The sequence below is a fragment of the Macaca nemestrina genome, chromosome 13 (genome assembly GCF_043159975.1).
Source record: "Macaca nemestrina isolate mMacNem1 chromosome 13, mMacNem.hap1, whole genome shotgun sequence".
Classification (NCBI taxonomy): domain Eukaryota; kingdom Metazoa; phylum Chordata; class Mammalia; order Primates; family Cercopithecidae; genus Macaca; species Macaca nemestrina.
In genome coordinates this window covers 46,941,711-46,965,627 of record NC_092137.1, presented here as the reverse complement: position 1 = coordinate 46,965,627, position 23,917 = coordinate 46,941,711, and the positions used below count along the sequence as shown (strand labels likewise).

Genomic DNA, 23,917 nt, shown 5'->3' with positions numbered 1-23,917 from the left:
CACTGAACCTGGCCAATGAAATACTTGTCTATTTTTATGGGTTTTTTTTTTTCTCTTTAGCTTAAAAAAGTTTGTTGGGGCTGGGGAGTGGCCTACAGAGGAGATGCTTTTGAAGAGAAAAACATCACAACCCTGAAAATTCTGGTGAAGGACAGAAGGCTCAGGAAACAGGCTCCCCGAAAAGGTGGTCAGGGTGCCAGAGCACGTGACCTGCTTTTCACGGTTTCTGAGCCCTCTCTGCCTGCATCATTGTGCGTTCCTCCCAGACATGTGAAGCTGGCATTATTGGAATGCCCACTTGCGTTGATAGGGGAAATGAAAGTAGGTATTGTAATTCCCACTCCATAGAAAAGGAGCCAAGGTTTGGAGAGGTTAAATACTATCGATGATAAAACGACAATAGCTATCATTGGCTGAGAGCTAATTGTGTGCAGGCTCTCGGGGAAGTGCATTTGAGACATCCTCTCATTGAGTCCCTTAGCCATCTGGCAATGTAGACACAATCGCCCCCATTTGATGGAAACTCAGAGATGTTAAGAAATGAGTCCACATTTAGGAAGTGGCAGGGCTGGTTCTAGGACAAGGACAGGGGCAGCCAAGGGTCATCTGGGGCCACCTTCTCATCTCTGAAGAACAGACATGGCCAAGGGCAGAGCTCTGGCTTTCCTCCCTCTGCCTGGAGTTAGATTTAGGACTTATAGGACCCATAGATGAAAGTGACAGAGAGGTAGGTTTTAGTTCAACCCCTAAAAACATTTGAGATGAGACTTCCCTTAGAAATAAGGAACACCCAAGGAGTTCAAAGTCTGGACGAACCTTCTACCTGGAGTGTTGTAGAGGAGACTCCTCCTGTGCCTGGGACAGACAGGGCTTGGTCTCAGAGCTGGAAGACCATATCCCAGCACTACCACTGACCTACTCATGTCATGACTTTGAGCCAAGTACTTGACCTCTCTGAGCCACAGTTTCCACATTTGTAAAAATGGGAAAGTAAGGCCTTTCCAAAAAGATTGTTGTGTGGATTCTGAAATATGAAATAACAGATGCAAAAGCACTCCTGGCTTGGCCCAGGGTTGGCATCTGGTAAATACTGGCTGGATCTGAATCTAAGCCAGGTCAGGGCTGGGATCAGAGGACAGTGACAGTCCCTTGCCACTCTGAGTGTCTATGACTTCCATCACCACACTGACCATGGGCCCTGCTTATTGTATCTGCCACAGGTAGCCAAATACCCAGGTGAGGATGTACCCACAGGATTGAGAAGAGACCTGCTAAGAGTATTGAGTTTAACTGCAGCACCACGTCCTTGGTTCAACTTCTTTTTGGAGGGGAGCGTGGAGAGAGGAGGGGAAATCTTATGATCCGTCTGAAGTGGAAAGAAAGCTCTTATCTCATTTCCTTCTCAGAACTACATGTGATGGCTGTGACTCGGCAGTGGACGTGCTGGGGAGAGTAACGGGAACTGACAGAGGCCTGGGCCGCGTTCTCTAGTCCTCTTCCCACAAAGGCTTCCAGAGAAGGGGAATCGGGCCCTCTTTCCTGTGCCAAAATAAACTCGCATTGTTTCCAGCTCCACGAGAGGCCTCGAGTGAAGCAGCCTTTGCCAAACCCTAAAAGGAAGGCAGGCTGAGCGGGGGCAGGGAGGGGGCCCTGGATCGGGGGATGCACCCAGCACCTCACTTTCTCCTGACTTTCTGAAAACTCCATGTGGGCAAGCTCTAAAGCAAATCTCAGAGGGCACCGTGAAAATCTGCGCTTTCAGGGGAGAAAGAAAGGACTGGAACTCCCATTTGTTAAGGGTCTACTACGCAGTACGTACTTTGTTCATTAAGACTCATATTGGTGGGCTGGAGGCACATGAAGACCTGGGTTCAAATTCTGACCCCGACCCCATTTGCTAACTATACGACCTGGGCAGCAAAGAACTCTGAGCTTCCATTTCTCGCAGGTAAAATGGGCCTGTTATGTAACAGCAGTACTTCGGAGAGGTGTTGTGAAGGTTAAGTCGGGTAATGTGGTAATGTATGTAAAGTTCTCAGCATAGTACAGGGCATATAAATGTACTCAATATACATGAGTTATTATTACTGTTATACAGCTGCTACTCATAATAATGTCATTTTAAAACTTTCATGAAAATGCTGAGAGGTAGGTATCGTTAAATAAACACGACAGGTATGGAAAGTGGAGGCTCAAGAGAGGTTGAGGCACTTTTTCAGGGTCTGACAGTTAATGAGCGGTAGGCTCAGGATTCAAACTCGGGTCTGCCCAGCTTGAGGGCCATATGTGTTGCACCTGCATCTGAGATGAGGGCTGACTGGGTTTTCTGATACAGATGCCAAGTCGTTCTGAGGCTGGAAAGCTGGAAAACAGCAAAAACAGAGACTGCCGGGCATCACTTTCACGGCCCAACTGCTCCCCAGACTTCATAGGCTCAGCCACTCTCCAGCCGGGCCTGGCTGACCACCAAAGCCTACGGTTCTCCTTGCCAGGCCCCGGGGCTCCTCTGTCTTTCAGCATCCATCTGGAGTGAGCGTCTACAGCGTGGACCCCGTCTGCACCACTGGTCCCCAGGCCCTGCACAGTTGGCCTCCTGCTCCCGCATGGACAGCTTGTTGGAGCTGAGCCAAAGCAGCCTGGGACTGAAATCCTAGCTCTGTCCCTCACTAGCTGGGTGACTCTGGGCATGTTCCTTGCTCTCTCTGAGCCTCAGTTTTCTCATCTGTAACTCTGGAGCAATAGTACCTAGTGAGCATTACGGGAGACAATGAAAATCACAGTAAGTGCTCCGAAGGTGTCAGCTCTTCCTCCTCCCATTCCCTGCCTCTGGAAATGGGTGCTCCTGGCTCTCCTGCTCACTCAAGATCATGAGGCTGTGAAGCCCCAGGCCAGGACCCATTTTTCATCCTGATATGTACTCTCTGCATGTCATCCTTAATGAAAAACGAATAAATCATGTGTTCGTTTCATTAAATGCTGCCCCCACAAAAGTGTGGGCTTGTGCAATTCTCCAAAGACTGTCAGCTGGAAGATATCTCAGAATTCCTCGTAAATCAAAAGGTTTCATTTTGCTGCCAAGACAGTCAACTCTCTTTGCCTGAATAAGGCGGTGGGCGGTGCTGGGCTGGGATGGAGTCGGAGACTTGCCTGCTTGTCCGGGCCTTGCCAATTACCCACACAGGAAGGGGGCAGACTGCTTGTGACTCTGGCAGAGAAATGGGTGGGGTGGGGTGCTGGATCCTACAGGGTCCTTCCTTCTCCTCCTCTGGTTCTAGAATTGTAGACTTGAGCTTTCCTTCTCCTCCTCCCTCTCCCAGCCCCCTCCCACTATGCTCCTCCCCCTCTGCTCCACAATCCCTGCCTCTCCAGTCAATCAGGTCAAATCAGCTCAGGGCAGAGTCTGCAGAGAAAAAGCATCTATGCATTCCTGGCAGAGGATGATCTTCTAATGCCCCTTAGCGCAAAAGCAGCCCTCCTTAGGGGTGAAAAGAAGGGCAGCCAAAGTCTGTGTTTCTATTGTGGGGTCCAGGAAGTGGGGGGCATTTGCTCACGGAGCTAAGGATGGATACATTTCGAAGTAAAAAGAGGGTTCCTCTCCTGCCTCCAGCTTTGGAAAGGACTCCCAAGCCAGCCCAAAGGGGCTTTGTGGTCACCTAGTGGAGCAGGTTGCAGGCCACCCAGAGGGGTCTGCACATTGTGGGTGGCAGTGGGGTGGAGAGTGCACAGGGTGAAGGTCCCAGAGGAAACTGGGCCTCCTAAAAACCACAGTCAGAGCTGGTCTCTTGGGGAGGGGCGATGAGGGTTGCAGAATTAAGTTTCAAGGTCTTTACGGCTGGGCCAGCCGACTGAGAGTAGGAAATAGACGTAGAGGACCTGAAAGATCGCTTCTGAGTGCGGGGATTGGGAAGGAGAAAGAGACAAAAGAAGGACAAGGACAGGACAAGGATAGGAAGAGAGAGAGGCTGAGGGGACCAAGAGAGAAGTGAGGGGGGCAAGAGGAAAAAAGGGAAAAGGGGGCAAGAGGAAGAGAGAAAGGAGAAGAAGGAGGAAAAAGGGAGGGAGGAAAGCAGGCGAGAAGAAACAAAACCAGAAGGAAGAAGAGTGAGGAAGGAAAATGTTTCCCAAAACATGTCATCTGAGTGCTGCCATCCTTGACAAGGGGGTGGGAGGTGCGTCGAGCCAGCCTACTTGCTCAGCTCACGTCCTGGGCCCATCGCTGTGCCTGTCGCTCCAGAGCCTCCCCAAAAAAGGTGGGCTCAGAACCCGCGCATTGCACAACTCCAGGAACACGATTTACCTATAACACAAAGGGAACACGTGCCCTGGAGCGGTGCAAGGAGGTGGCACACCCTGTGTGGCTGACAAATCCCAGCAGCATAATAGTACAGGGACATAACAGAGCACTCAAAATATAGAATGTGTTGTCCTATTCGCTAAATCATTAAATATGCTGCAGTCTCTGTTTATACCACACTAGCACTTTTATGTTTATAAAACCACTCTATTCCCCATGGGAGGCTTAAAAAATCCCTTCACTAGTTCTGAAAATAAAATCCCCTATTTAACAAAGACCTGCAACCATTAAGATGTCTATCCATCCATCTACCTGTCCATCCGGTCATCTGGAGTCCATGCTTTCAGTGACCTTTTAATTGAGGATCTACAGTGTCAGGCACTCTGCTTTGGTACAAGCATGAAAATGTCCCAGTCCTTGCCCCCAGGGGACTCATCTTCTGCTGGGGAAGCACACTTAAGTAATTTATTATATATCATTATAAGTGAAGTCATGGATAAATAAATTTACCATATTCAGCATTCCGAGTGGATTAATAATTATATTAGCAATTGTTATCTGGGAAAAACAAGACAGAGCAAGACAAATCACGTGTGTGGAGTGACCATTACAGGTCATCTGTGATGTGAGTCCCCGATCCTTCAGCAGCAGGGGGCCTGCTCTCTCTACCTCTCAACTGTGCCCTGAGCTCTTGCTTGGCTGGTGTGTCCTGAGTTCAGAACTCGCATCTAAAATGTTATTTCCTCTTTTTATTTAAAAAATAAAATCATTTAAAATGCAGGAAACATATGCATAGTTTAAAGCAGAACTATAAAGCAAATATTGGCTGCACATGGCGGCTCACGCCTATAATCCCAGTACTTTGGGAGGCCAAGGCAGCAGGATCACTTGAGCCCAGGAGTTCATGATCAACCTGGGCAACAGAGCAAGATCCCATCTCTACAAAACATTAAAAAATTAGTCAGGCATGGTGGCACATGCCGGTGGCACCAACTACTTGGGAGGTTGAGGCTGGAGGATCACCTGAGCCCAGGAGTTGGAGGCTGCAGTGAACCATGATCTTGCCACTGCACTCCAGCCTAGGCGACAGAGTGAAACCCTGTCTCTAAAATAAATAAATAAATAAAGCAAATACTTTTGTAACCACCCATGAGATAAATATATAGACTAGAACATCGCTAGTACCTGTGAAGTTCCCCACCTCCATCACCCCAGGTCCTTCCTCAGTCAAATCTCCCTTCCTTTGCCCAGAGGTAACACTATCCTGACTTTTCTGTTAATCAGAAAAAGTCCTATTGAAGCTTGCTTTCCTTTATGGTTTTACCATTTATGTATGCACCCTAAACAGTATTAGAGTGAATGATAAATGCCATTTGTAAGAGAAAAGTAGCTGAATATCTGCAAATTCATACAGCTTCATATAGTTTAACCTACTCGTCTATTTTTAAACTTGGAAATAAATATACTGTATGCATTCGTTGATGATTTGCTTCATTTGGTCAACATAGCTACAGTTTCATTGTATATATTTTCACTGTTGAGACAAGCTCACAGTTAATGCATTTTATGTTTGATGGACATTTGAGTTGTTCCCAGTGTTTGGTCCTTACTGACAACGTTGTTGTAAAGCTTTCTTGTCTCCTGGTGCGCACGTGCATGTGTTGCCCTAGGGTATTTATCTAGGAATAAAATTGCTGGATGACATGGTCTTCAACATGACTAGATCAAGTCCAGTTGCTTTCCACATTGGTTGTACCAATTTATGCTCCCAGAGGCATCCGCATCCTTGTCATCTCTTGGTATTACAGACTTAATTTTTCCAATCTGGGGGGTACAAAATGGTATCTTATTGCGGTTTACATTTTTATCTCCCAGATTATTAATGAAGTTGAGTTTTTGTTTGTTTCTTCACCGTTTGGATTTCCACTTTTCAGACTTGTCTGTTATCTTTAAAAAAATTGTTTTTTTCCCCTCGATTTTTAGTTCTTTCTATGTTCTGAATATTAGTCCTTCATTGCTTAAATGTGTAGTTCCAGTTTATGGTTTGTTTTCATCTCTTTATAGTCCCTCCTTGATCTCTCTCTCTCAAAAATAATTTACGATAAAATTCCAAACATATACAACAGTAGATGGAATAATATGATGAATCTCCTTGTACCTATCACTCAGCTTCAACAATTACAATTTCATGGACAATCTCATTGCACTTATACCTTTTCAACGTCTGCTCCTCTAGTTTTATTTTTAAGCAAATCTAAAACACTATTCATCATAAAATTTTGAGGATTTATCTCTAAAAGATAGTCTCTCTCTTCATAACATAACCACAATACCAGTATGACACCTAAAAATTTTTTAAAAGAATTTAATATCACCAACTTTTATAATAACTTTTGATAAACAGAGGTGCTTAATTTTAATGCCGGTCTGCTTCATGGACCTATTCATTTATTTATTTAATTTATTGAGACGGAGTTTTGCTCTTGTCACCCAGGCTGGAGTGCAACGGCATAATCTCAGCTCATTGCAACCTCCGCCTCCCGGGTTCAAGCAATTTTCTTGCCTCAACCTCCTGAGTGCTGGGATTACACGCATGAGCCACCATACCCGGCTAACTTTTGTATTTTTAGTAGAGACAGGATTTCACTATGTTGGCCAGGCTGGTCTCAAACTCCTGACCTCAGGTGATCCACTCACCTCAGCCTCCCAAAGTGCTGAGATTACAGGTGTGAGCCACCACACCTAGCTATTTCTTTACTTTCATATCTCATTAAAGAACTCTTGCTTTGAGACCACGAAGGTATTTGCTTCTCTCTCTTTTTTTAAAAGGTTTGTAGTTTTACTTTTCACATTTAGCTCTTTATTCCAAATTAAAGAGATTTTAGTATGTGGTGTGAAATAGAGATTCAATTTTTCCCCTTTATAGCTCTTTCCCGTCCCTCCTCCCCATTATCATTTCTTAAAAAGACTTTTCCCCACTGCCCTGTAATCTGCAATCAGTCATATATCAAGTATCCATATATGTGTGGGTCTGTTCATGGCTCTCCTGTTTTACTGATCTATTTCTCTACGCCTGTGCTAATGTCACACTCTCTTAATTACTATGGCTTTATAATAAGTCATGATATCTGGTAGGGCAATTCCATCACCTTGTTTTTCTTAAAATTATTGCACTTTCATGTGAGTTTTATAATAAGCTTACCAAATTCTACATGCAAAAATGTGTTGGGATCTTTATTGTGATGCATTGAATCTGCATATAAATTTGGGGAAAATGGCATATTTACAATATAGACTCATTCATCCATAAACATAGTATGTCTCTGAATTATTAATGCATTCTTTAATGTCTCTCAATAAAATTTTATATTTTTATACAAAATTAGCGTACATTTTGTTAGACTTATTCATAAATACTTCATTTGTGTTGCAAGTGTAAATGATCACTTTAAAATGTTTTATCTTCTCAATGTTTACTGTTCATATATTGAAATAAACTCATGATTTGCATGTTAACTTTATACCCAGCAATCGTGCTAAACTCTTTTACTTGGTCTAATAACTTGGATTTTCTATTTACACAATAATATTGTCTGTACACATCTAACATTTTATCTCTTTTTCCCCAAACTTAAGTCTTAACTTGCTTGCTTTCTCGCTCTTTCTCTTTCTTTCCTTCCCTCCCTCCCTCCTTTCCTCCTTCTTTCCTTCCTTCCTTCCTCTTCTTCTTTCTCCTCCTCCTCCTCCTCTTCTCACAATAATATTGTCTATAGTTTTGTCTCTTTTTTCCCCAAACTTAAGACTTAATTTTTTTCTTTCTTTCTTTCCTCCCCTCCCCCCCCCCCCCCGCCCACCTCTTTCTTCTTCTTCTTTTGAGGCAGTCATTCTATTACTCAGGCTGGAGTGCAGTGGCACAATTGTGGCTCAATGCAGCCTTGATCGCCCAGGCTCAAATGATCCTCCCACCTCAGCCTCCTAAGTAGCTGATAGAACAAGTGTATGACACCATGCCTGCCTAATTTTTTTTTTTTTTTTTTTTTTCCCAGACAGAGCCTCTATTTGTTGCCCAGGCTGATCTCAAACTCCTGGGTTCAAGTGATCCTCCTGCCTTAAGCTCCCAAAGTGCTGGGATTATAAGCATGAGCCACTGTACCCAGTCTTCTCTCTCTTTCTTTCTTTCTTTCTTTCTTTCTTTCTTTCTTTCTTTCTTTCTTTCTTTCTTTCTTTCTTTCTTTCTCTTTCTTTCTTTCTTTCTTTCTTTCTTTCTTTCTTTCTTTCTTTCTTTCTTTCTTTCTTTCTTTCTTTCTTTCTTTCTTTCTTTCTTCCTCTTTCTTTCCTTCTTTCCTTCCTTCCTTCTTCCCTCCCTCCCTCCCTTCCTTCCTTCCTTCCCTCCCTTTCTCTTCTCTTCCCCTCCTTCCTTCCTTCCTCCCCTCCCTTTCTCTTCCCTTCCCTTCCCTTCCCTTCCCTTCCCTTCCCTTCCCTTCCCTTCCCTTCCCTCCTTCCTTCCTTCCTTCCTTCCTTCCTTCCTTCCTTCCTTCCTTCCTTCCTTCCTTCTTTCCTTTCTCTCTCTTTCTTTCTTTCTTCTTTCTTTCTCTTTTTTCTATTTCTTTCTTCCTTTTTTCTTCTTTTTCTTTCTTTCTTCCTTTTTCTGAGATGGAGTCCCACTCTGTTGCTCAGGCTGGAATGCAGTGACATGGTCTTTGCTCACTGAAACCTCCATCACCCAGGTTCAAGTGATTCTTCTGCCTCAGCCCCCTTAGTAGTTGGGATTACAGGCACGTGCCATCACAGCTGGCCAATTTTCATATTTTTAGTAGAGCAGGGTCTCAACATGTCGGCCAGGCTGGTCTTGAACTCCTGACCTCAGGTGATCCACCCACCTCAGTGTCCCAAAGTGCTGGAATTACAGGTGTGAGCCACCGTGGCTGGCCCTTTTCTTTCTTTATTGAAATGGGTAGGATTTCTAGTACAATATTAATAGAAGTAGTGATAGTAACCATCCATTTTTTTTTTCTCCATCTCAAAGGCTGGTTGGACAAGATGATTTCTTTCCAATGTAAAGATCTTGATTTTCCTCATAATCATCTTTCTGGCTCAAGCAACTACCCACAGCCTTCTAGAGTGAGACTCTATAAATCATAATTTATATCCAGACTTTATGTTCTTGAGACAAGGTCTGGCACTACTGCCCAGGCTGGAGTGCACTGGCACAATCTAAGCTCACTGCAACCTCCACCTCCCCAGCTCAAGGCTTCCTCCCACCTCAGCCTCCCGAGTAGGCGCAGACCACCATGCCTGGTTAATTTTTGTATTTTTCATAGAGACAGGGTTTCACCATGTTGCCCAGGCTGATCTTGAACTCATGAGTTCAAGTGATCTTCCCATCTCAGCCTCCAAAAGCGCTGGGATTATGGGCATGAACCACCCAGCTATATCCAGACTTTTGATAGTTGCATATCTCTAGCCTGAATGTAGGAGATCCTGGAGTCTGATCTCTTCTCCAACATTTCGTATTGGCTGAGTAATTTCCTCTCAAAACCCCATTCCTCCTCGAACTCCCAAGTCATTTCTGGTTCATATTTTGAATCATGACTAATCGTCAAAAAAAAACCCCAAAAAAACAAAAAAAAAACTGTGATGGCTGAGAGGTTGGCTGTGCCCATGTCCCTTTTTGAAGCTCTCTCTGCCCTCCTCCAGGGTGAGAGAGATGGACTGTGCCTTTGTTCCCACATCCTAGCACTGGCTGAAAGAAGTGATATGTGCTATCATCTCTGGGGTATCTAAGTTGCATCCAGATGTGAGAACACCAGATACAGCACAACTAGACTCACCAGGATCAGCCCCTTTCACCAGAGAAGTGCCTAATGTTCTGGTCTACTTATATTGAGGGTTGATAGAACAAACAGCTATTGGAAGAAGGTTTGCCAAATAAATACTGGAGATGGTGTTCATTATATTGTTCGACGTTCCCTACATAAGGACTCATATATTATGTTTGGAATTAAGTGTCAGTATAGTTAGTCTCTCCTGTTGAACTAACATGTGTCTGCAATGGGGTTAATACTTTCTGGAATTGTTTCTAGATACATTTTCATGTCCTGTAAACCGTGTTGTTCTGGAGTTTCTTGTACATTGGAGTAATGTCTGAGTCTCAGACAGAAAGCTAGATTTGAGAGAGAAAAGGTTTACTAAATTCTTTGGACCCTCATTTAGCACATCAAGAGGTAGGCCTGGCTGACTACATTTTAGAGCCATAATGAAGGAAAGCTTATCCCTCTATCCTCATAGACTGTGGGAAGGAGGAGGGGGATAGAGAGGGAACAGATAGATCAGGCACCAGAGCTCTTCTCTGTCACTACCACGATTACCTTCCCCACCTTCCCCACCATTGTGTCAGGGCACAACCTAGAAAGTTGGGAGCTTTTAAAGACATGCTTTTAAAGCATGCCTGAAGGCCACAGGGAGTGTCTGGGCTGGAGGCACCCTTCTCCAGGTACGCTGGGTCCAGGAGAAGCATCCACACAAAGGCGTGAAGGTAGCACAGGAAGTAGGAAGTAGGGGAGCCTGAGACAGCACCTGAGCAGGTTTTGAGAATGCCAGTAGAAAGGCAGAGGCCTGGTGATAGGACTGAGTGACCACTAGGATAGCTGGCAGGGACCTCGGGCTCCAGCGACAGCTCCAGGCACAGCGCCCCAGAAAGCAAGATGAGGCCATTACATCACAGCGGTCATGAGCTCAGGGGGCAGGCTGTGAAGATCCAGGCAATACCACGGGAACCCAAGTGCCTCCCTCCTGGGCTGTACAAGACTCTGGTCAGAATCATCTGCCACACGGGGATTCAGCAGCCAGAGACGGCTGTCTCCAAAAGGCTGACATTTACGTGAGTCAGCCAAATTATCTATGAAAGACAATTTTGAATCAAGCTTGAAATTTAACAAATTGGATAAAAGTTAGGATTTTACCCTCCTGCTTCCCAGTGGAACTGATAAGAAGACATTCATTATAAACAAAATTTTAGCCAGGTGTAGTGGCATGTGCTACTTGAGAATGTGAGCTACTTGGGAGGCAGAGGCAGGCAGATCACTTGAGCCCAGGAATTTTAGTCCAGCCTGGGCAACACATCGAGACCCCATCGCTTAAAAAAAAAAAGAAAGAAAGAAAATTGTAAAAGTTACATTTTTTTCCCAGAATTGCACTGTAGAGTGAGTAAATGTTTCCCCATTTCCCCACTACACGTCACTACACATACTTTTAATGAAACTAAGAATTATTTATCTCATTGTGGCCTCTTTTTAGCTGCAGAGCTGACTCGCGTGTTACATTCAGTGACAACAAATGTTCTTGCACAAGTGTGGAAGGGGCACAAGAGTTGGAGTTTGGCAGGCCTGGGTTTGTGGCCTGGGCTGGATTGTGACTTTTGTAGACTCCAGGCACTTTTACAGTTGTGGACTCCTTCTTCCATTAAAAAAATTAAATATATTTTACCATTGTGTTGGCATGAGACAAATCTATTAATATCATATGTTAAAACATTTTTTTTCAACTTGAATGTTCCTTTCTTTTCTTCTGATTTTAAAAGAAATTTTAAAACATTTAGTTTTAGCCCCTGAGTATCCTGGGCCCTGCGCCTATTGGGGAAGTGAGCCCTGCTTGCACCTTTACCTGCCCTGGACATGCCTCTTTGCTTGTCTTCCTCATCTGTAAAATGGGGTTGTTGGACTAAATGATGGAGTACATTCAAGGACACGGCACCTGGGGTAAACAAATGTGGGTTTCCTTTCTTCATCTCCATGGATTTGATTTTCTATTTCTATTTTCGTGATCTTGCTGCATATGTGGTTTTCATTGTGAGTCACCTTCAAAATTCTCTTTGGAAGTAGGTGGGGTATAAATTATAAATAAAAATTCCTTTTTACTTCCTCAGCACTTAGCACAATGCTGAGCTTTATATTCCCAATCCTTGTTTGTTGACTGTGCCGGTAAATGGCTCCCTCCTGGCCAACCTCCGCCCACCACCCTGTCCCACCCCAGCCTGACTGCTCTTAGAGGAGGCATCCTTTCTGTCTTTCTTTGGCCTCTTCTCTCTCCCTCAGAATTCTTCTTTCCTTAGTGGCCTGTGCTCAGCTGGCTGTCAGAGTGAGGAAGGTGCCCACTAAATGTCACACGGTGAGCTGGGTAATCTTCCCATAGCCCCACAAGGCACGGTGTGTGCCCTGCTCCACCCTGGAGGACGCTGTGGCTCAGCAAGGAATTGGCTCCATACGTGGTGGGACTGGGACTTGAACCCAGGCCTGTCTGGCCAGGCGGTGGCATGGTATGTTAAGCCTCCATGATTTGCAGTTTCCAGAGATCTGAGGGGGTTTCTTGGCACTGTTCAAATCAAACACTACTGGAAAACGTGGAGGTCCCTTGAGGTGTGTGCTCAGCTTTGTCACCATCCCTCAGGCCCCACCATTCACCCAGCTGGAAGTTTGTGCTGAAACTCTCTTCCTAAATGTTAGAGGGGAGCAGTGCCACAAGCAAGCGGGGAGGAAGCGGGAGCCACATAGCTCACGCTGGAGATTCAGTGGTGTGCCATCAAGAGGGTGGCCATCAAACACATTTCCTTTATTGGCCGGAATTTAGAGTGCTCAGCTCCAGGGCTTTAAGACGGCAACAGAGTATTCAATGAGCTCACATATGTGAGGCCCTTACAACAGCGCCTGGCATACGTGTTGGCTGGAGCCAAACCGAATGTACCGACTCATTCAGCGCACATTGAGCACCTACTGGGCTGCGTGCTGGGAAGATGCACATGAATAAAACATCTTCCCACTTATTCAAGAGAAGGCAAAATAAAAATTGCCCCGTGATGGGATAGAATCTGCAATTAAAAAGAAGAGCATGTGCAAGTTTATTTATGTCCTATTACACAAGCTCCTCCATTCTCCACCCCCACCCCCACCCTCTCAATCTGTCGCATTCAGGGATCTGGGGCTCTGAGCATTTGCTTGAATTAAACAGATTCAATGGCATGTCAGGGTTGGGAGGAGAAATGGAGAAGGTGAAAGAATGAGATGGAGCAATAAGTTAAAAAGAGAGATGTTGGTAGTCAATGCACAGATGCCTCCTCCTGGAGAGGAGACGAGGTCAGACAGACAGACCTGGAAGCTTCCCGTGGGAATAATCATATTATTAATAACTGTGGCAACGATGCATGTTACTGAGTGCTTCCAGTGCCAGGCGCTGCTCCAAGCCCTCACACAGATGAGCGTATTTAATCCTCCCAATCCCCTAAGGAGGCAGCTTCTATCATAAACCCCATTTTAGAGCCCAGAGGCTCAGCAGGGAACAGTGACTTGACCAAGGGTACCACCGCCAAGAGGTGGCCTCCTGCCTGGAGCCTGCACTTGTCCTATGGCCTTCACACAGGTGCCTGTGACATTGTGGAACAGGTGAAGTCAGGGTGCGGTGTACAAAACCACTGCAGCCTAGTTGGAGTTTAGAGCAGAAAGCATGAGGTCGGACTGGAGGAGTTTGAATCCTGGCCCACCACGACCAACTCTGTGACCTTGGCCAAGGTCTTTCTATGTCTCTGTTTTCTTATAAATGAAATGAAGATTGAGGATGGTGATGAGGACACCACCTCCTGGAGTGGTTGTAAGGCTTTAACACCATTCTGCATACATAGGGTTTAGCAGGGCCTGCCCAGATGAGCGGGATACATGGCAGGCATCCCTGAGCTCATGGTTTGTCCCTAGGAGAGCTCGCCCTGCCATCATCCGGGCAGATGAGCTCAGGCTTCCAGGCTTCTGCACTCACAGATGAGGGGTCCAGCTCAGGACAGGCAGTGGGAACCACAGAGGGAGAAATGCTAATGAGAAATGACTCCACCCATGGAGCCTGTCCCCAAACTGTTAGCATGTTGGGAAATGTGCCCAAGTGTGGCAGGACCTGGCCTGTGGAAATGCCTTAGACAGAGGCAGCTGATGACTGGCCATGGGGATGCTGGAGGACATCCCCTGGCCTCTGCCTCCAAGCAGGGCACCATCTGGCTGGGGACAGAAGACTCTTCACACGAACCAATGAGTGGCCCAGGTGGGGTCTTCCCAAGGGTCAACTGCAGTGTGTGGTTCTGGCCATCGGAAAGCAGAGTGACCAGGGAGCCATGGGCTGGGAGCAGGTATGGGCAGAAGGCCAAGGGGCTGTGGGAGGTGGCATGTGTGTGGGATGCTGTGACTCAGCCACCCACCCCAAGGACTAGCTTCAGATCTCCCTGCCCCACCTTCATCAGGTCTCTACACTTTTGACCAGGCATTTCTGATTTTCTCTCCTTTTCTTCTTTTTGATGAGAAGCAGCTCTGTTGTCATAAGTGAGGCACAGCCGAGGCCAAGGTCTTCCTTTCCAGAGCTGCTCTGGGCTGGGCCGACTCTGCTGTTTGAATGTACAGGGCTCATTCTACAGTATGCCAATAAATGTGCCCATGAAAAAGAAGACCTTTAGAGATGTGCTCATGCAGATGAGTCTATCCCACCTGTCACAGAGGGAGGCACGGCAACCATCTGCTAGATTCTCTATTCCCACCCCACCCCTTACATTTTTAACCACAGATTTTCACAGTTTGCCTTACTTATTTAAATCTGTTATTTAGAAAGACACATGTATTGCTAAGTAAGGAAACGGCAGCTTTTGCCCATTGAAGCCTGTTCTTCCCATATTCTGTAGCTGGCTGGGGTCCGCTGAGAGACCCTTATATGTCCTAGCCTGGGTGTCCTGTAACCAGGCTGGATTTAGGACTGAATCCACTCTGGATTATCGAGTGCTCTGTACTAGAGGGGGAGGAGAGCTGACACTTAATGTCTTATCTTGCAGAATAACAGTGAGACCCCAATCTCTTGGTCTCTACTGAGGGGGATGTGGATCCCTCCTTTAACCCAGAGACAATACTGTGTGTCCAAATGCTATGCTCCTGAAGTCATGCTGCACAGCCAGACCATTGATTCAGTTATTCGGTGCCTACTGTATGCCACACATCATGTGCCAGGCACTGGCAATGCCTCGGGACGAGATGGAGTCCCCACCCTCATGGAACTGACACTTTTGTGGGGAGAGAAGAGCTAGAAAGCCCAACACAGACAAATTGTGTTAAGTGCCCTGAAAGGAACAAACTGTGATAGAGAATGGAGAATAGCAAAGAGGACTGGGGGGAAGGAGGGCCTGCAGAAGAATGATGTGGAAGCTGGGCCCTGGCTAGGGAGAGGCAGGAAGAACTCAACACGTGCAGAGGGAAGGCAAGTGCAGTCCGGGAGGACAGGGAGCTTTACATTATCTGGGAAGCAGGGGAAGAATCTGGTCCTGGGCCTCCTCCCTACCTCCTACCTGCAAGCCCCGGGGTCCTCCCTGGCCTTCTCTGTCTTTGCAGCTCCTTAGAGTGGGAAGGACCAGGCCCTGTGCTTCTGCCCATGGCCTACAGAGCTCCCTAGAGAGCCTGGGCTGCCTGCTCACCCGGTAGTTCCAGGCTATGCCAGAGCCTACGCCTGGCCAGAGTCCCAAGGAGTTCCAAAACCTCCCCCAGCCCACACGACACCCCGCCCCATCACACCCCGCTCGAGTAACAGAGCTTGCAGCCTCACAGCCACCGCTGCCATCTCTTTGGGCCTCTGGTCACCTCCACATAGCCTCATCACCCTGATCGTTTCTGCTGCAGCTACAAGGCACCACTCACTGCCCTGCCGCGCCTTCAGCCTTCAGCACGCTCTCAGGAATATGCTACTGCCTGTTCCCCTTCTTTCTGGTGACATCTGGTGACTTCTTTGAGATCTCTTCAAATGCTGCTCCCTTCTGCACCCCCTCTCCTACGCTTTCCTGCCTCCTTCCCCTCTGTTACTGGCACTTCACTAACAGGCTTACTTACCCTGTTGTTAGCTATTTGAGTCTCTCCCCGGCTTTCCAAGGGCAAGCTGTGAATCACTTTTATACTTGCAGTCCAGGAGCTGATGCAGAGAGTAAATCATCAATACAGCTTTGTTGAACGAATTCTTCATGAGCCCCTTAGAATAATAATCTCCTTCATGTATTCAGCATTTAACAAGCTCATCCAAAACTTTGGGCCATTGTACACTTGCAACACCATAAGAGTAGGTGCTGACCGGCTGCACAGGCAGGGAAATGTGGAGAAAGGTTACATGATTCATGTTCGATCACACACAGATTGGTGGCAGGGCTGGGGCACGGTCCTAATATCCTCACTCTTACTTCACTGCTCTTCATTAACTTCAGAGCACTCAAGCCTGGAGTCAGAGAAAAAACACATTTCTCAGTAACACATCGTAAGATATAAGCTGAGTGCATACCTGTTTTAACACAACCTAAAAAAAAAAAAAAACAACAAAACTACACTATATTTGATCTTGGGCTTCCCAAGCCAAATAAATAAATTAATTAAAAGTGCACTGTAAGATATGAGGTAAGCCTTTATGGAGCACCTATTATATACTGTTATATACAGAACTCAGTATTCTGGGAGACACAAAAGAATTTCAAGACTCTCCTACATAATACTCACAATTATTCAGGGAAAATGAGCCAGGGACAAACACGGCAATTGGAGATAATGTATGGGTGGGTAAATGCAGATGCTCTTGGAGCAGAGTTGTTCCTGCAGTGCCCATGGAGAAGGCCGTGGGAAGTCATTCCCATCCATGGGAGAAGAGGAGTGATAGCAGAGAGGAGACATGGGGATGAGGAGCAGGGGTGGGAAGGTGCACAGGACAAGGAGGCGTCCCAGGGGCTGGCCGGAGGGAGGGGCTTTATAGGAACACTTGTGGGCGTGCTCCTCTGAGGACCAGAGAGGACCCAGACGTGGTCTTCAGGGATGTCTCATCCACAAGTAAAGCATGACTCTTTCTCAGTTGCCAGAAACAGTTTTGAGAATAACAATCTCTGGCATTGGAAAGGGTGCCTCATCCCGGGGGATTCTAAGAGGGTAGGATTTGTCTTTCCAACTCAGCTCAGCTTCATTCAACTCAGTTCAGCTCAACTCAACTCAGCTCAATTTGGCTCAGCTCAACTCAGCTTGGCTCAGCTCAGCTCAGCTCAACTCAGCTTAGTTCGGCTCAGCTCAGCTCAACTCAGCTCAATTCAGCTCAGCTCAGCTTATTTTAGCTTGGCTCAGCTCAACTCAGCTCAGCTTAGCTCAACTCAGTTCAGCTCAGCTCAACTCAACTCATTTTCACTCAGCTTGGCTCAGGTCAGCTCAACTTAGCTCAGCTCAACTCAGGTCAACTCATCTCAGCTCAACTCAGCTTGGCTTGGTTCAACTAAGCTCAACTCAACTCACTGTAGCTCAGTTCTGCTCAGTTTAACCCAGCTCTTCATATTGCCTGTCAGTCATGGATCAGCACTTCCTATCCCCAACTGCCACAGACAAAGCTAGTGAAGTAAGACACACGAAGAGAGGTTCCTATCTCCTCTCTGTCCAAACTGCAATCATGACATCCATTCCCCGTTACCTCCACCTACCCCCATTGAAGGTGCTCGTAACAACGTCCAAGGACCCAGCTTTGTTACTGAATATGGAACTTGCGGGATGGTTGGCAAAGGCTCCAGCCCTGATGGAAAGCCCTGGAGGACACACGGCTCAGCTGAGAGTGTGATGACTCTTCTCCCATTGCAAACTGAGACCATAGTGAAATGGTCAGAAGGAGAGAAGGGGTTGTTGTAGAGCTGACGGCCCTGCCTGCCTGGCCCCAACTGACCTGGACATTGAAGTTGTGCTAGAACCCAGGCAAGTGTCCAAGGTGTCCCTAGGTGAACTTCTAAGGTTGTAAGGAGGTTTCTGAAGGACACATCGGGGCCTCATGGAAAAGTAGGTTTGGTGAGGGCCTTTCTCTATTCTCTCTTTCAAAGCTGTGTATTGGGCTGGTTCAGGGCACCAGGCAGGGCTCTGCTTCTTTCACTCTGTCCTCAGGCAACAGTACTGCATTTCAGCAGCTCTTTAACCTCAAAGACCTGTGAGTCAGTGTAGAGCAGGTCACACACAGAGCATCTCTAGTTGAACCTGCTGGCCTCATCACAATACCTGTGAGCTGTTCACAGGCCTATAGAGTTCATGCCCCTCTCCATGTGTCAACACAGAAGCTAGTCCACGCTGAGGAAAACATTTATTGTATCTTTCCCCAGCAGAGTTTCTGTGGAGAGATTCTCCACCGATTTTCATAAATTCTCTCAAAGCTTCACAGCCTTTGTTCAGCTGTAACCTGGATCTAACCTCCTACTACAACACAAGCCGGTTCTCTTTGGTCTGATCCTCAGAGACAGGCCCTTGAGTGAGAAACTCCAGGACGTACACCATCACACTGGGAGTGGGAAGGTGGAAGAGAGAAGAGACAAAAGAAAGGGGGAAATGCCTATAGCCATTGCAAAACCAACAAGCAGAATGGTGGTAGAGACTAGCCTGGCCAACATGGTGAAACCCCATCTCTACCAAAAATACAAAAATTAGCCAGGCCTAGTGGTGTGCACCTGTAATCTCAGCTACTCAGGAGGTTGAGGCAGGAGAATCACTTGAACCCTGGAGGTGGAGGCTGCACTGAGCAGAGGTCATACTTGGGTGACAGAGCAAGACTCCGTCTCAAAAAAGAAGAAAGAAAGAAAGAAAGAAAACCCAAAACCATTTGTGGAGAATGTATTACATGCCAAGCACTATTCTAGGCATCATGAACATACATGAATACAAACAGGTGGACATATATCTGTGCCTCACTCATTTCAGAGTTTTTCACAGAGTCACAGCTGCAGTGGAGAGAAGCAATTATGCACAGATGGGTAAGAGAGCCCAGGGATGCTGAGTGACATGCTTTTGGTCACCCAGGAAGTTGAAAGGCAGAACCAGGTGTCTCGACTCTTGACCTCTCCTTGTTATTCCTCTCATGGTTGGAAGTGAGCATTTCCCAGGAAGACAAAAGAATCTTTTATTTTCTGGGTTCCTAGACAGGAAGTCCTGTTCACTGCTTTGGAGGGGTTTTCCTCGCCCAGGGAGACCCTGGCAGGTCAGCCCTTGTGTTCATGGTGCCTGCTGCTTGCAGAGCAAGTTATGTTCCTGGGCCTTCATCTTCTGGAAGTATGTAAATGCATGACATTACTTTTTTTAAATGCTTGGGATTTCTGAGATCTTTTCCCCCTGAGGCTGCCCCATGTTCTGAAATGTGAACATGGTAAGCAGGATGGATACATTTTTGGAGCAGTAAGTACAACCAGATGTGTGGATGGGGCTGAAGAAACACCAAGCTTTTGTGAGGGATGCAGAGCCCAGAGACCCAGCCTGTTTCTCTCCTCTCAGGGGAAATTAGTTTAAAACTGGCAAAAAAACCCACCACAGGTCAAGGTGTTACCTGCCTACCAGTTTCACATACTCCCTGCCAGACTGCGAATCTGGTCTTGCTCCCATTCACCCAGCTCTCAGTGACAGCAGATGGCAGCCAGGTGCTGACGCAATTCTCTCATTTCACTCTAACAATACTACCCAATAAATGGATAAGCAAGCTGAGGATCAGTTTCGCTAGGTAACTTGGCCAGGGCCACACAGGTAGGCAGCAGGAAGGGCTGAGATGCAAACCAGGACAGCTAGGCTGCAAAGGCAACCGCACTATCTTTGCAGACCAGCCTCTTTCCCCCAGGGACTCCCTGTCCAGTGGCAGGAGATCTGCAGGGTTCCAGCAAAGATGGGAGGCTCCATCCCAGGCAATGAGAAACACCTCCTGGCAGTATTGTAGCAGCCAGTGGTGAGGTTTCAGTGGAGAAAAAGTAGTACTCATCCTTGCAGGATTCAAAAGCAATGGTGAAGCAAGACGCAGATGCATCAAACGAGTTGTGAATGACACATGTCACCACACAATCATGCTTAATTTTGGAGAAGCAAGTGGTGGATGCTTTAAGAGTTCTGCACTGTGACCTGGAGTAACCTGGAAAACATTCAGACTGGAAGGATTTAAGCTGCATGTTGAAGGATGGGAGGAATTTGGAGAGGCAGCGAGGTATGAGAAGCATATTAAGTTGAGAGTGTGTGAAAAGAGCAGGAACACAGAGAGAAATTAAAGAGGTGGTGCTGGTGAGATGAGAAATAACATTTACTAAGCACCTATTGTGTACCATGAATGGTGCTGGGGCTTGTGCATATTATCTCGTTTATTAAATCAACTATATTTAGTTTTCATTTACATATATAAGAAAAAGCATACATTTGAAGTGCACAGTTCAATGAGTTTTGGTAAGTGTATATACCTGTGTAATCATCATTACAATCAACATACAAGACAACATTCTGTATCTGCAGCTCCCCTTGTATGAATTCAACCGACTGCAAACAGAAAATATTTGCAAAAAAACCACAATAAAAAAATAACACTACCACGCCTGTAATCCCAGCTACTTGGGAGGCTGAGGCAGGAGAATCACCTAAACCTGGGAGGTGGAGGTTGCAGTGAGCCAAGATTGTGCCACTGCACTCCAGCCTGGGCAACAGAGTAAGACTGTCTCAAAGAAAAAACAAAAACAAAAACAACAAAAAAAACCCCATATATATATATATATACAGCAATGAACAACAATATAAATTTTAAGAACAATAGAGCATAACAACTATTTCCATAGCATTAACATTGTATTAGGTATTTTAGTAATCTAGAGATGATTCAAGTATATAGAAGGATGTGGGTGGGTTATATGCAAATAGCACACAATTTTATATAAGGGACCTGAGGACCCGAATTTTGGCATTGGCTGGGATCCTAGAAACAACCTCTTTGCTGGATATGAAAGGACAACTGTATACATTTCCATCATTCTCAAATTCCATCATTCTCATGTTTTTTTTTGTGATCAGTCACCAGCTCCCTCCCTCCAGCCAGTCACTGATCTACTTTCCATCACTGTAGATGAGGTTTGCTTTTTCCAGAATTCACATAAATAGAATCCTACAGCAAGTGGTCTTTCATGTTTGGCAACTTTGGCTCAGCATATTTCTGAAATTCATCCATGTCGTTGCATGTATCGGTAGATATTCCTTTATAATACTGAATAGTATTCCATTGTAAGGCTATCCTCCCACCTATTTGTGAACATTTGAGTTGTTTCCAGTTTAGGGGTTTAATGAATAAAGTTTCTATGAACCTTTGTGTGCAAGCCTTTGTGTAGGCATGTTTTGATTTCTCCTGGATAAACATGAAGAGGTGGAATTGTTGAGTCATATGGTGAGTGAAAAATTTTATAACAAACTGATGAATTGTTTTCCAAAGTTGGTTAATCATTTTATATTCCCAATAGCAATGTATGAGACTTCAAGTTGCCCCACCTACTTGTCAACACTTTGTATTGTCAGTCTTTTTAAGTTTAGCAATTCCAGTAAGTGTGTAGTCGTAGTTCGTTGTGGTTTTAATTTGCATTTCCCTGATGATTAATAATGTAGAGTATTTACTTGTGCTTATCGACATTTGTATATCTTCTATGAGTGTCTGGATTAAAATTAGCTTAAATAATTAGGCCACTTTAAAATTGGGTATTTGCCTTCCAATAATTGACTAGTAAGAGTTCTTTAGGTGTTCTAGATACAAGTCCACTGTAAAATACATGTATTACCAATATTTTCTTCAAGTCTGTTGCTTTTTTATCTCCTTAAAGAGTAGTGTTAAAGAGTAGAAAATTTTAATTTTTATGAAATCAAATTTATCAATTTTCCTTTTGTAATTTGTGTTTTTTGTGTCCTATCTAAGAAATCTTTATCCATCCAGAGATGGCTGAAGTTTTCTCCTGTGTTTTCATCTTGCTGTTTTACAGTGTTAGCTTTTACATTTAGGTCTATAATCCATTTCAAGTTAACTTTTGCGTGGTGTGGGGTAAGGGTTAAAGTTTGTCTTCTTCTATATGATATCTAATAGTTCCGGAACCACTTCTTGAAAAGAATATCCTTTCCTCATTAAATTGCCTTGGAAACTTTGTTGAAAATCAATTGACCAAATAAGCGTGGGTCTATGTTTGGACTCTATTCTGTTCTATTGATCTATATTTCTGTACTTATGCCAATACCAACAGTCGTGATTACTACTGTGAAACAAAAATGAAATCCAAAGCTCCCTGACTGACTAAACAGACCCCTTTTGGCCAAAGAGAGCCCCAAGAACCTTAAAAACTAAGTGTTCTGACCAAGACGAGATGGGAGGTTGGTCACGCCCCATTTACCCCCTCCCTTGCTAACCACCATTAGACTTTTTCCCTAAGAGTTAAACAGAAACCAGCCCTGGAAAACAAAGAAGAGAAGATTCACTCAACAACTTGGTACCTTGGCCAGACTTCCCTCCCCTTTCAGTTTCAACAGAACAATCAACCAGCATTCCTTCCTGATAAGAGACTGCTGACCACGGACTGGCTCTGGCGTGCCCACGGAGGCTGCACACGGAGCACCTGTGTGTCCTTTAACTTTTGATGTGTACAGCCTAATTTTACTGCATTTAAATGTTAAGTCTCCACTCCAAAGTGAACAGGGGACATACATAACACATGTTTGCTTACTCTGCATGCGTGCAACGTCCCCTCATGCATATTCATGGCCCCTCCTGTAACCTGTTAAATATGTATGTCTATCCAATTGACCAAGCATGAGACTCCTGTAACACACTCCCTCCCTCGAAATACCTGCTTTCAGTCTCTGCCAGAGGCTACACCTCCAAGTCTTCAGGTTGCAACCCTTTATAAGAAATAAAGTTATCCTTTCCAAACTTACAAATTTTGTGATTTTAAGTGAACACTACCATTAAGTCTTGAAATCAGGGCATCTAAATTATGTAATGGTATTTTCTTCTCATTTTTTTTCCTAGCTATTTAAGGTCTTTAGTATTTTCTTATAAATTTTAGCATAATTTCCACAAAATAATAATTTTGTAGAAATCTTATAAATTTCTATACAAAAGCCTGCTAGGATTTTGATTGGGATTGCACTGAATCTGTAAAGCAATTTGGGAATAACTGACTTTTTTTCTGTTTTTGTTTTTGAGACAGGGTCTCACTCTGTTGCCCAGGCTGGAGTACAGTGGTGTGATCATGGCCTACTGCAGCCTCAACCTCTCGGGATCAGGTGATTCTCCCACCTCAGCCTCCTGAATAGCTAGGATTACAGGCACATGCCACCATGCCCAGCTAATTTTTTGTATTTGTTTAGAGATGGGGTTTTGATATGTTGCCCAGGCTGGTCTTAAACTCCTGGGCTCAAGTGATCCACCCACCTCGGCCTCCCAAAGTGCTAGGATTACAGATGTGAGCCACTGTGCTGAGCCTTACACTTTAAACACTATTGCTTGTTTTCATCCAAGTTCTCTAGAGAAACAGAACCAAAAGGTTGTGTGTGTGAGCATCTGTGTATGTCTTAGTCCCTTCTAGCTGCTATAACAAAATAACTTAGACTGGGTAATATAAACAGTATAAATTTATTGCTGGAGGCTGGGAAGTCCAAGACCAAGGTGCCAAAAGATTCAGTGTCTGGTGAGGGCTTTGCTTTCTGCTTCAAAGATGGTGCCTTCTTGCTGAATCCTTACATGATGAAAGGGACAAACAGGCTTCTCATAGCTTCTTCTATAAGGTAACTTTTTCTATAA

At 45.3% G+C, this 23,917-nt stretch overlaps 1 protein-coding gene across 1 annotated transcript in view; it reads right to left on the bottom strand.

Annotated features, from left to right (window-relative positions):
* Positions 1-8,852: 8,852 nt before the first annotated feature.
* LOC105464971 (suppressor of cytokine signaling 5) overlaps positions 8,853-23,917 on the bottom strand; it is a 111,246-nt gene continuing 96,181 nt past the window's right edge. The window contains exon 2 of the transcript XR_011611697.1: positions 8,853-16,564. The gene's annotated coding sequence lies outside the window, so the exon portion shown is untranslated. The remainder of the gene's footprint in view (positions 16,565-23,917) is intronic.